Below are 12,598 nucleotides of genomic sequence, written 5' to 3'. Positions count from 1 at the left end.
TATACAGTTAGAACAGTTATTACAAAATATCCAAGTTATGTAATGAACATTTTATGTTATTTACACTTTTACACGAGAAAATACAAGTTTCAAAATGACCGCTGTGTTTCTAAAGCGATATCAAGAAAAGGGGGAACTTTTTATATTTTAAAACGGTAGTTAACATGCCGGATTGTGGATTTGAGGTTTCACGGTTGTCGCGCTCATATATTAAGGCCATGGGTGCGTTATATGAGTGACGGTCAAATCCCACCCTTCAATTAAAGTAGCCTAAGAGTTTGCGGTGGATGATGTTGACTAGCTGCCTTCCCTCAAGGGATGGTTAGCGCAGGCAGCTCTCGAGTGCGGTGGATGATGTTGACTAGCTGCCTTCCCTCAAGGGACGGTTAGCGCAGGCAGCTCTCCAGTAGTTTTCTGCAAAATTCAACAAATAAACCAAAGTTGCTGTTAAGGGTTTGTTTGTTTCGAATTTCGCGCAAAGCAACACGAGGGCTATCTGCGCTAGCCGTCCCTAATTTAGCAATGTAAGACTAGACGGAAGGCAGCTAGTCATCACTACCCACCGCCAACTCTTGGGGTACACTTTTAGCAACGAATAGTGGGATTGACCGTCACATTATAATGTCCCCATGGCTGAAGTATGAGTATGTTCGGTGGGATGGAGATTCGAACCTGCGATCCTCAAATTGCGAATCGAGCGTCCTAACCACCTGGTCATGTCGGGCCTGCTGTTAAGGGACTACTTTTACAATTAGAAGCGCTAAGGCCTTAATTAATTATTCAAATGGTTGCTGACGTTTAGAAAGCGATTTCAAGAACAAGGAAGAAAATAGGTATTTTTAATTAAGCAGCTAGGTTTATAATAGTATCTAAGCTATGTTTATTTACATATTTAGGTGTTTGTATTGTTGTTGGCAAAAGGGAGATGTTGCCGTCGTTTGATGAGCGTGGCTGACCAATTATAACAGTCTTGAAAATGTGGAAAACGGTTTAAGTTATTAAAAGTGCGAGTTAGTCAGTGAACTTAGCTAAGTTATTGACTTGTGAACCTTTGTTATAGAGAATTGATGATGAATTTTGAGTTCGGGAATTATTTAGTCAGTTTGTTTGTTATTTCGGCAGTTTGTGAATGTACTGAGTTTGTGTTTCATCGAAGTGCTGGTTACTATCTAGCGTTTGGGAAGTTTGAACTTAGACTTATCACAGAACATTAATTAAGTCAACTTGCAGAACTGTCAACTGAAGAAATAAAACAATTTATTTAACATAAAGCAGACCGTACTATGTATTTCTTGCCCCCTTTCTCTTCTCTCTCTTTCTTTTTTTTTCATTACTGATTAATCTCAAATAACCCGTCCAACAATAGAAAACGCTAAGGATTCAGTGAATTTTTAAATAATAGCTGACGTTTCGAAGGAAGAATAGGGATAAAATTACGTAACTATTAAGTTATAGGAACTAAACAAGAAAGATATAAAGGAACATGGTCGAATGACATAAGTTCTGCCAGACGGCGATACTGACAACTTATTATTTATGTAGGGAAAATACTGTCGAACGCATAGTTGATGCTATGGAACCGTTTTATAAATTAAATGTAGTACAAGCTTCAGCTTATTTTTTAACGCCCTCTCCTCAAGCACTTGAGGCTTACCTATAAAAAATGCAAAAGTTAGTTACGCCAAAAGAACGCATAATGCCTCAAATAAACAATATTTTTCGATCTTTGCCACTGTTCCTTTAAGTAATATTTCTACAGATTCGGAAATTATCTGTTTGGGTTTAGACTTATAGTTATGTATTTTTGTTTTCAAGTTAAGCACAAAGCTACATCTGCCCACCACGGGTTTCGAAACCCGGTTTTTAGCGTTGTTACTCCACAGACATATCGCTGTGCCACTGGGGTGGGGGCGTTTTCACTTTGAATGAAAAGAAAGATAAATTCTTTGAAAGTAGGTTCACCGGTTGTTTTGATTTTTGTTGTTTAAAGCCGATAAACTAAATATTAGGAAACAGAGAGCATTCAAAACATGAATCGCACGTTTGAACTCCAGCACTGTGCTATAATTTCCTTACAAGGAAGTAACAATTCTTTTGATCTGGTTTAGTGTGTACCTTGCATATTCATATCAGTGATGAACAAACCTTTCGGCATTTTTGTAGAATGATATGTGAACTGGAAATCTTCACTTCAGTTGGCGTAATGTATAAACATTTGTAAAAGAAGAGGAAAAAATCTACGTTTAAGTGTCCTATGAAAACACATGATAGTTTTCTAAAATTAACAAAAGTTCCGCCTTGACCTATTTTGGCTTCAAATACAGCATCCGCATTCTCAGATGTGTTTTTCATTCGCGCAGATCAGGTTCTAAACGCCCACTATAACAAACACCATCACACAGTGTCGCCACTGTGACATTATCACTCTATTCTACCAACAGACACGTCATTCAACAGCGAACGTAGGCGGAAATGTTGTGTGTGTACATGTGAGCTGTAAATATTACATATGGTGATGCACCTGATAAGAATAAAAAACAAACGAACGTTATCAACGAATAAAATACAAGTAACTATGGCAAAGTGTTATATTTCGTAACCATAGAAACATAACTAATCTATTTTGGTTAGAATAATTCTGCAGGTATAGTATGAAACAAGGCCCACGGTTAACAAAGTTTAGTTTCCTACAGGTTGGTTGTATCCTGTCAAGTTCACGATATTGAATTCCAAATATTTTAAAACGAACAAAGTAAATGAGACAGACTGATATTCTGAAAATGTTCCTCTACTAATACTGGAGTTTGTTTTGTTCTTCGTATTGTGATTTAACATTTTTATCATGTTTCTATAATGATAATAATGTTACTATTATGAGAAATTTGACATAATTAGAAAGCTTTAATTACGGGTAACAATTAATACAGGTCGCTGGAATAATTATAAATATACCTCAAAATGCTATTATAACATTATACGCATACTACTGTTTATGTAATACAACAACCTACATGAACATTAGGCCAACATGTATAACTGATTTTACCTTCAGAACTATGGCCCTTCGGAATATCGTGTTGCAACCCAATCAGATAGGAACCTCAAAGATAAACACGGAAGTTAGTAACGTCGGGGAGAGAAGTCGTTGTTGATGTTTCTTATAATAGAAAAAAGAAAGAGCACGTGTTATGTCGAACACGTGCTTCTAACTGGAGTACGAAGAGACATTAAAACGATTAGGATATAATCAGACTCCTACTAGTTGTTAATATTAATTTTTAATCTATATATTCATAAGTGGCCAAGTAAAAATGTAAATATATTTGTTTTATACTGAAATTCTCAGCATATGATTTTAACTTTTAGGTTGTGCTTATATTTCATGGCAGTAGGGTGTGGTTATCGACACTGCGCATGTGTAAGGTGTGGATATTGACACTGCGCATGTTGTCAAATGATGGTAGACAATTTAGCTTTGTTAATAACTCAATAACCACTTGCCAGATTGCTTTTGAAGCTCCGACAAAGTCGATACGCGACTAACAGATGTCTTATCAAAGGTCGCAATGCTAAGAAAACGCTAAATAATTAATCAAACTATAGCTCTTGAACAGCTTAAATGTACCCCTTTAAATTGAATAAGATATCTATCGTAATCATGGTTAATCGTTATTTATTGTGACCTAAATTTATACATGCATTTCAAAGCTCTAAGAAACCGAACGGTTTGTTTGTTTCCCATGTGTCGTGAAAATGCAAACGTGAAAAAAAGTAATGTTCCAGACAAAACGTCGTTCATTCACCTTCACATTATTATATTTCGGTTATAAGTATTGTTTCCTAATTTTGGAGACAGACATCGGGCTTGAAACATTGGGATTATATATGAACCTTTATTTGTAATGACCTGTTAGTGTGGTATCACTGCATGCCCGTGCTTTGACCTTTGACGAAATGAGCCTTTGATTGGTTACGTCTAGATATGTGAAAATTGTTAACAAAATCAAACATTTCACACGGAATGATTGGCACAATGCGAAATCTCAGCTCTAAACGTGAGTGAAGAGGATATAAATTTGTCGGCTTTCGTTTATTTCAGATTATAATGTTAGACAATCTTCTTCACAGTCTTTCTTTACTGGTATAATGACATTAGAACTAGATGGTAATAAATAATACTGTTTATCAGATGGTGGTGATAAATTAATTCCTTTACATTTGAAGTGCTGCTTGTTTGTGTGTTCACACATTTGACATCCTCATTTTGCTAATTTGTGTCCAAATGGGTTTACTTCAAATAATTCCGATTGTTTGTAAACCGTCCACTGATACTAATATTGTTCTGGTTTTGAAAGTAATTATATGCTGTAATAATTTGTCTCGGGTTTTTTCCCCGCCTTTCACCGAGAAATGACAAGAATGCACGTGCTTGATGACGAAAGTACAGCGTTTTTTTTTTCAGAGTTAGAAATACGTGTTCACGTCTCTAGCGCGTTTTCCTCTGATGCTATAATGAAGCGACTTACCCTTGGGGGTAATGTATTTATTATTTTTGTATGTGAATTAAGCTTTACATTACGATAATTTTTTCTGTACACATTCGTCACTAAACTTCCATTGTTGAAGAGTAAAATAGTTTAATTCTGATGGATACCGAGGTGTCATGTGGATTCTGGACACATTTTCTATCTGTTATTGCTCTTCATAAATATTTACTTGCTTGGAATATGATTAAAGTACATTATATATTTATAGTGTGTTTCTTACGTACTAAGCCTTATAACTCATGTTTTTGCGCTTATGTGCAAGTGTGTGTGTGTTTTCTTATAGCAAAGCCACATCGGGTTATCTGCTGTGTCCACCGAGGTGAATAGAACCCCCGATTTTAACGTTTGTAAATCCGAAGATTTACCGCTGTCCCACCGGGAGACTTGTATGCAAGGCTTAGTAAGGTTTTATACGTCATTTTGGTGTTAAGTCGAAGTCACAAGTAAATTATATAAGCTGTTTTTAGTTTTAACATATCTTACATTCTATGGGAATTCTCTTTCAAAGCGTTTCTGAGTTAAAATCTATAAATGCTTTCTACATATTGCTAAGGTTAGTTACAAATCAATTCTACAAACATAAATCCTTCCTTCCTAATAAGACCCACAGTAAACAAGAGAACGCTGCTAAACATTCTGATTAATCGACGTTGCTAAAACTCCGACTTTTTTCTTTAATCAGTCATCTCCTTTGGTCCTGTTTCTACTTCATTATCACTTTTATATTTGCTTTTGTTATATTAAGTTTTATAAATAGGAGTTATACTGTTCAGAGACGTCGTTAGAGGCTTAAAAGATTCGGAGCTCGGATTCATAGGCGCGAAAATTTTCGGCGTTTGAATATGATATCGACCATGGTTTTCTATACTGATTTTTTAAGATACCAACTTGGAATTTGGGCCACGGACCTTGTGTGCTATCGACTAGCGACTTAATAAATTTGATGAACTTAGTCCAAGAGTTATGCGCTTGTGCTGCCATCTAGTATTATAACTTGATTATAACAAGATACTATATACATTGGAAGCAATGAGAAATTTATGCTTACGATGAGATGAATACTAATTAGAATCAAACTTGAATTTATCATAAGAGCATAGAACACTACTCAGTTGAACCTGGAACACTTGAAAATTAAACATAAATCAACTACAGCAACGAACAGAAATAAATACTTAATTTGTATTTTGGTCATAAACAATAACATTAAAATGTACACATTTGAAATTTGTTGGTTCATGCTTGCTTTATATGTATTTACGATTCAGATACTCTAATTATTAAATACCACTCAAATCACTACAGAACGAATTGTTTCATTTTTTTTTGTCTTTGATTTGTTTTTTGTTAAGTACAATGGGCTATCTGTCCGGTACCCACCACATGATACCAAAACCTGATTTTTAGCGTTGTAAGCCTTCAAACTTACTGCTGAACAACTGGGTTTCTTTGAACACACTCTTAATATACATTAAACAACATAATAATGGCCTTTTGCATGTTGAATTACAATTAAGTAACATATTCATGAGGATGGAAACGTAGAAGTGACAAATAAACAACGTTGAAATTACGATTAAGTAACAGATGCATGAGGAGGAAAACGTAGAAGTGACAAATAAACAACGTTGAAATTACGATTAAGTAACAGATGCATAAGGACGAAAACGTAGAAGTGACAAATAAACAACGTTGAAATTAAGATTAAGTAACAGATGCATGAGGACGAAAACGTAGAAGTGACAAATAAACAACGTTGAAATTACAATTAAGTAACAGATGCATAAGGACGAAAACGTAGAAGTGACAAATAAACAACGTTGAAATTACAATTAAGTAACAGATGCATGAGGACGAAAACGTAGAAGTGACAAATAAACAACGTTGAAATTACGATTAAGTAACAGATGCATGAGGACGAAAACGTAGAAGTAACAAATAAACGACATATTTATTGGACGTTTCGGAATATACACATTCTATTTTCAGCAAATTACTACAACAAACACAAAAAATTATAATTACAATTAATCACTTGAATGTTAAAATCTTATGTACTTTAGTAAACAATTATAAATACGGGGGGGGGGTGTAAAAGCAGTGAAAATTAGATCATTTACCCATACATGTGTGGTAGCTGCAATGATGCGCACATTGGCAAAACCAAACGCCATTTAAATGTATGCTTCCATGAACCCATGGGGATCTCCTATAGAATCAGTCACGCTTTATCATCCCCTGCACCTTTTCTAGCCACACATACAGTTAGGCTTGGTATATAAAGGATTAGTTACGGCCCAAACAGAATTGGAACTGTTCATTAAAGAAAAATTATTTATTAAACAAAATCTCCCCAGCTTGAATAATGAATGACTCAACTTCTGTTGAGTTAAGCCTATTCTAATGAATTCTTTCTCATTAGCTATATAGATACTTTTACTAGTTCATATATTGTGGTTCTGTATTACTTCCAAGTTTCACACGTTTGGGTTTATAATCCCACTCTGCTTATACATGTTTACAATAGTTCGTAAGCTTTTATTTAACATTCAAATTTCTATGTATACTGTAGACATTTGTTCAATGAAGTGTGTGTATTCCGAAACGTCCTATAAATAAGTTGTTATTCATTACTTCTAAGGTTGTGTTGTTCATCATCAGACTACCATTAAAGTATTTTGATCTTAACTTACGCCTGTCTCCAGTATCTATACATTGTTACATGCGTTGTTGGGAGTATTGTATGGAAGATTATTTCAATTTATTTGTATGGCACAAAAATACTGTCATAAAACAGGCGCATATGTTTATGTCACGTGTTTTCAGCGTATTATCATGCTGCTCAGTTTCATTGAAAGCATCACATTAATATCTAGGCAAGCTACTCAAAAACAAGTACTAATGCTTACCCATTGATTTTAGGAAACCGTCGTCACACGTGGTTCCTTTCAGCTTTTAAGCATAAACCGGAGAGTCGAAGATAATTCACAAAACTTGTAAAACAAAACCTAAACCTAATGTGATCTGCAAACACAGTCACTGTTCTTTTATGGAATTAAAAAAAAGAATACTTCGAAATTCAGCGCACAATCCACATATTTATTATGTAGAACTACATCAGACGTGTTTTAGTGTGGGACGAACAGCCTTACTGTTTAATTTGAAGATTTTTTAAGCCAGTGTGTTCTACACTTCCCTCAGTAAAATCAGGGTGTATCCGGTGTACGCTCCCACCCCATCCCTGCCAAAAAACAAACAAAAATCCACCCTTTGCATATTTATTATGTAGAACTACATTAGACGTGTGTTAGTGTGGGACGAACAGCCTTACTGTTTAATTTGAAGATTTTTTAAGCCAGTGTGTTCTACACTTCCCTCAGTAAAATCAGGGTGTATCCGGTGTACGCTCCCTCCCCATCCCTGCCAAAAAACAAACAAAAACTAGTTTGTTTGTTTTTCCGGATCAGGAGGCGTATGATCGCTTTTCATAATTTACTTAAAGTGGGCATCTTGATCCTCCAGACGCACTAAGTTATCCCCTTCTGAAAATCCCGGATCCGCCAATGATGATGAACGTACAACATCAAGTCAATGGGAAAAGGAAATTGTGGCAAAATATATTGTACAATTTTCTGTAGCTTGTATCATTTTCCTTTAGGCGAAACCCTACTGTTTATTGTGTCGAGATAAATACACTTTATATAGGTACAGACGATATGCGAAATGTCAATTTCAGTTGGTTTATTTTGTTCCTCAGGCCACTTAAACAGCACATATTTGAAGTGATTAATGCGAGAAGTTACTTAATCGAGATTTCTCCTTATCAGAAAAAAAGCAGCTAAGATTTCACGGTCCACACGATGTCTCATTGGTGTTTTTTTTTCGGGTTACACTTGCGGTCAGGTGAGAGGAGATGTACAACTTCTCTAGAACACAAACAGAATGGTGTTTTTTTCTTAATATGGTTTAAGTTATATGGATCTTATAAGTAATGTACAACAATAAGAAATTTGCAGGTGGGGGGGGGGCAGTTAAGTAGATAATACTGAGTTGTAGTGTAGGTTGTGGAGACCCAAATGTGCGAATACAATGACGTGTTTCCTATTTTTGATTTTCAAATTATATCGTAGCTTCTCGATGGTTGTATCACAAGCAGTCAGCATTTCTCTGTAGCGCCATCTCACTAACTGATCTATATAGGTCCTCGATATCGGAGGATAAATAACTCAAGCCTCGCATGGAAAAGGATAGATTCTCGTAATGCGTTTTTAATTCTTTCTTTTCTTACATAAAATCTATGCACTAAATCTATCTATATATCTAGGCCCGGCGCCAAGACTGCATCAAGGGGTTTGACACTTTTCTAGATGGGGGAATACGTTTGTTATGAAAAAGTTTAAGGTCAAACATAATCTCTAAATAAAAACAACAAAAAAACATGATAGGTTACTATAATTTATCTATATATCAATTTTAGCAAAAACACCTAAAAGGTCTACAATTTAATATATATATATATATATATATATATTCACTATTGAGTATCGCAACATCTGAAAACATCAGTCAGACATTATAAAGCAATTATCAGTATTGGATTAGGCTTAACTGCAGCAGTTCATCAGGTCTGTCTATCGGAAAATAGTTATATAGGCAAAAAATTCATAGTTGGTCGGCTCTTTATTTTATTCCTTAATTGAATTTATTTTCGCTGGATTTAATTTTGATTTTTTGTTCGAAGTCTTTTAATTAAATATTGTTGTCGGTTGCATACAACTCACCTCTGTAGGTTTAATCTTAGTCAGTGGTATACAAAATATAACATTAAAACAAAAAGTCATTTTGTTTGTTCACATTTTACAAGTCCTACGACTGATTAATTGTAAGTTTACAGACTTACGACACAAAAATTCGGGGGTTCGAATTTCCCAGAAAACAGAGCGCAAATAGCCCACTGTGTAGCTCTGCCCTGAAACAAACATTCTACAATACTTGTGTTACGACAATAAACACCACAATTTACCAGTTCATACCTGAAACCAGGTTAGTTAAAGAAATGATTTTAATCCAGAGAAATGTAGACCCGAAGTAACCGAGAATTTTTATGAGTTCTTTTGTCCAGAGACCTTTTAATAATCGTGGTATTACCACCACAAACTATGGTAGTTTGTAAGTATTCAACATCATAGTCACAGTCTTCGTGGTGTTACTATGACGATATATGGTAGTTTGTAAATAATTTAACATCATATTCATAATCTTCGTGGTGTTACCATGACGATATATGGTAGTTTATAAATAGTTTAACATTATATTCATAATCTTCGTGGTGTTACCATGACGATATATGGTAGTTTGTAAATAATTTAACATCATAGTCATAATCTTCGTGGCGTTATCATGACGATATATGGTAGTTTATAAATAGTTTAACATTATATTCATAATCTTCGTGGTGTTACCATGAGGATATATGATAGTTTGTAAATAGTTTAACATCATATTCATAATCTCCGTGATGTTACCATGGCGACTCATGGTAGATTGTTAGTGATTCATTATTATATAGACTTTTGAAGTGTTACTTATTGGAAACGTTGGTGCAAGAAGTGGCCATAAAACCGTAGCATTGAGTGATGAAATATACATTATACCACACTGAAGTAATTTATGTATGTTTTATTGATCTAATGTACTATTGATCTGATGGTATAACTGCACGCAGAGATACGTAATTTGTTCAGCTTATCCTATAACTACTCCATTGTACCACTTGCTATAAAGCAAAAAGTAAAGTCTTGAGTTGAACAAGAAATTCGTCGTGGTAAGTAGCCAATCTAACGGTTCGAATGACGTGTTCAGCTGGATGACTTGTGTAAGACGAGGAGCCGGTAAGCTTTAGGATGACGATAGTTTATCAGCACGGATAGGTTTATTACATTTTCTTGAAAATCGGTTCCGGTCGATTATCAGTATTTCTTTCTTTTCTCTCTGATAACTACATTTCTAAAGATAAAAATAGAGTAAACTGACGTTCGTAAAAAATAAGAACATCTTGCGTCATAAGATGACGTATTTAACACAGTAAAAACTAAGAGAATGGCTCAGTTGATAGGTTTCCTAAACATCGGTGAGAATTAATGCATTTTAAATTTACTAGAGGTGTTAACCTTTCACTCTTGAATAGAAGACAGCGCCGAGTGAAAAATACTAGATGTTCCTTTCTCTGACAACGTGTCACTCATTGAAAACCTTCACGTCTGGTAATTTCATTTAATTATGTCTCTCCCTTGCAGGATTCAAACCCAGGACCACTCACAAAATAAGCGAATGTTCTACTAACTGAACTAAAGGATTAACCCCTAGCAGGACCTCGTTTTTAATATTTCATACTACCACATATGATCTCGTGCTTCAGGGAAAATCTATGATTAAAAACGTTGTTGTGACAGTATGTTTGATAACGACGAGCTTCTAACGGACAGTGTAACATTACCACTTGTTATTATAACTTCCAAGTACGTCTACTGAAAATCTTACTCTTGAATATGGTGATGCATGTACTACTACACTGTTCAAGACAGTAATTTACCGAGTAGAGACATCAGATTTCTTCTTTCCTGTTAGAGAGCAATCTCAAAGTGGGTCATGTCTGTTTGCACGAACACACACAACCAGTGACGTAACTACGATTCCCCCTAAAAAAATTATAAAAAACATCCCCCACAAAAAATATAAGCACAAAATAAATTTGCTATATTGTCTTTGGGCTCCCCCGCATTACTATCTCTGCTGTACATTAGTTACATCACTACATACAACTTAGAAACAGTTTCAAATGCGTGTGTTCGAGAACATTTTAAGAAAGCTCGGTTAGAAATGAAACTTTTTAAACGTGGTTTCTTTACCACAGATTATTACAAATCTGCGGACACCGTCCACACAGCGCCTTAGACGAATAATAAACATTTCCCACAATATGGTTTCCCGCTCTTTCGAGAGAAAAAAAAAGAACGAACACGGTATGTAGCTAAAGAATAGGCCCGGATACACTGATCAATTTCTTTGTTGCTGACACAAAGGAATCCTCGTTAAGAAACCGATAACTTTGGCCAGTCGGAAGAATTACTAATAAGGGGTGTAGGTATATTTATCATGTATATACCATTAATATTGTGCTACTAGTCGGTTTTTGGTCGTTATAAATTAGGTAAAGAAAATCATATAAAGCTGACGCCTGTTAATAATTCTAGTTTGAGGAGAGTATCTAGTAAATTAAAATTTAAGTTAGCTATTTCACACTGAATACTTGCTCCACAGTAACGCGCAGAAATGTTGCCCGAACAGTAATTTCTCTTGCTATTGGCTTCGTGCATTCACGCTATACACAAATGATTTAGTTTGCAGATCGATATATTATCTAGACGGTCCCTCCCTGTTTTATTTCTTTTGTTGTTGGTCACGAGAGTACTCAGTGAAACAGCGAGAACACGGAATTGAAATTAACTAATCCAATCGATTTTCCCATACATTATTTAAATATGAATCACTGCACTTTACACTTCAGACGACAGGCTGTAAATTTTGGTATTTGACTTTCTCCACGGGGCGGACTTGAATTTTTTAAGTTATTAACTTTGCATTCATTCCTACTTTCAACGTGGAGAACAATCTGAAGAAAATGAGGATTTAAGTAGAACACAGAATAATAATACAAAACAATACAGATGTAGTACATCTAAAAATATTAACCAACAACGATGCAACGTTCATACTGGCAAGACAAATAAAGATGAAAACATAACAACAATATTATCACACAACGACAGAGATTTATTATCTATTGTTAAACATATGTGCACTATGGGCTATCGGGATAAAACTCTCAATAAACCCTCAATCTTTATGTTTAGCCACCGAGAAGGAGGATTAGCAATGAAGATGTAAAAAGAACTCAGAATAACAATAGGAACCAATACACATGTAAGTGAAACCCACACACAACAATTCTGGACAATAAAAGAGTAAGCAAAACCCACAGTAACAATGCA

This window comes from Limulus polyphemus, unplaced genomic scaffold (assembly GCF_000517525.1).
Source record: "Limulus polyphemus unplaced genomic scaffold, Limulus_polyphemus-2.1.2 Scaffold3738, whole genome shotgun sequence".
Classification (NCBI taxonomy): domain Eukaryota; kingdom Metazoa; phylum Arthropoda; class Merostomata; order Xiphosura; family Limulidae; genus Limulus; species Limulus polyphemus.
This window is presented reverse-complemented; position numbering follows the sequence as displayed.